Here is a 1,858-nt window from a genome sequence, read left to right as displayed (position 1 = left end):
TTGTAAAAACGGTCATCAACTCAACTTGGTAGTTTTTTGTCACAAAATTAGTACTAATCTGGAGTTTTCTGTCACTTTTCAAAATGTGGTAGTTTTGTGGGACGATGACGTGAAATGTGATAGTTTTTGTTAGAGTAGTTGTATAGAGATAGGTTTTGTCATTTAAACTTGTACTCCTGATCTATCTCTTCTTCTCTCCCTCGTAGCATTATCTCCTGTAATGATCTCTTGATCGATCTCTCTATAACTTGTATGCCAAGGCTTGTGCCCAATATATACCAATGCGGCCCGAGACAAAGGGTTCAACGCTTCCAACATATTTCACATCGTAGTCAGAGCCTCTTCCTCATAGATCATAGATCGCATCTAGCTACCTCCCAAAACTTTACCTATCTTCCTCCTGTGATCGAGATCATGTCGACCATCGCTGCCGCATCATTTTCCAGCACATCCGGCGCGCTCACCACCTCGTCATCCTCTGCCTCTGTGTCGTCTTCCTCCACCTCCACCACCGCTGGGTCTCTCGGATCGCCACCACAGGAGAAGCTCACGAGGGGAAACTTCCTGCTATGGAAGGCCATTGTGCTGCCTCAGATCAAAGGCGCTCAGATGGAACACCACCTCGACGGGACGATCCTGCCACCGCCGGCCACCCTCACCGTGACGACCAAGGACGGCAAGGAAGAACAAGTCTTCAACTACGCCTGATCCCTCTGGTACGCCCAACAACAACAACTTCAAGGGTATTTGATGGGATCTCTTTCCCACGATGTCCTCGCTCAGGTCGCGACGCTACAGACGCCGGCCGAAGTTTGGAGCACCATCCACGCCATGTTCACTGCCCAGAGTCAAGCCCAAGCCATCAACACCCGCATCGAGCTCACCAACCTGAAAAAAGGTAACATGTCCATGGATGACTATCTTGGCAGGATCAAGAGCCTTACTGATGAAGTCGCATGCACTGCCGCAGCTCTCTCCGATCCGGAAATTGTCTCCAAGATCCTCGCTGGTTTGGACATGGAGTACAATCCGGTAGTTTCTGCACTCGCCGCTTGTGTGGAACCCATCACCGTCCAGGAGTTGTACAATCAGCTCCTCAGTTTTGATGCCGCCTCTGTTGGAAATATGCCCTAGAGGCAATAATAAAAGTATTATTATATTTCAATGTTCATGATAATTGTCTTTTGTTCATGCTATAACTGTATTATCCGGAAATCGTAATACACGTGTGAATACTTAGACCACAATATGTCCCTGGTAAGCCTCTAGTTGACTAGCTCGTTGTGATCAACAGATAGTCATGGTTTCCTGACTATGGACATTGGATGTCGTTGATAACAGGATCACATCATTAGGAGAATGATGTGATGGACAAGACCCAATCCTAAGCATAGCATAAAAGATCGTGTAGTTCGTTTTGCTAGAGCTTGGCCAATGTCAAGTATCTCTTCCTTCGACCATGAGATCGTGTAACTCCCGGATACCGTAAGAGTGCCTTGGGTGTATCAAACGTCACAACGTAACTGGGTGACTATAAAGGTGCATTACAGGTATCTCCGAAAGTATCTGTTGGGTTGACACGGATCGAGACTGGGATTTGTCACTCCGTGTGACGGAGAGGTATCTCTGGGCCCACTCAGTAATGCATCATCATAATGAGCTCAATGTGACCAAGGTGTTGGACACGGGATCATGCATTACGGTACGAGTAAAGTGACTTGCCGGTAACGAGACTGAACAAGGTATTGGGATACCGACGATCGAGTCTCGGGCAAGTAACGTACCGATTGACAAAGGGAATTGTATACAGGGTTTGATCGAATCCTCGACATCGTGGTTCATCTGATGACAACATCGA

At 47.3% G+C, this 1,858-nt stretch overlaps 1 pseudogene; it reads left to right on the top strand.

Annotated features, from left to right (window-relative positions):
* The first annotated feature begins 969 nt into the window (after window positions 1-969).
* LOC123073136 (uncharacterized) lies at window positions 970-1,108 on the top strand (annotated as a pseudogene).
* The last annotated feature ends 750 nt before the right edge of the window (window positions 1,109-1,858 follow it).

The sequence above is a fragment of the Triticum aestivum genome, chromosome 3B, assembly GCF_018294505.1.
Source record: "Triticum aestivum cultivar Chinese Spring chromosome 3B, IWGSC CS RefSeq v2.1, whole genome shotgun sequence".
NCBI lineage: Eukaryota > Viridiplantae > Streptophyta > Magnoliopsida > Poales > Poaceae > Triticum > Triticum aestivum.
Note: the sequence above shows the minus strand (reverse complement) of the source record. Positions and strands in the feature narration are given on the sequence as shown.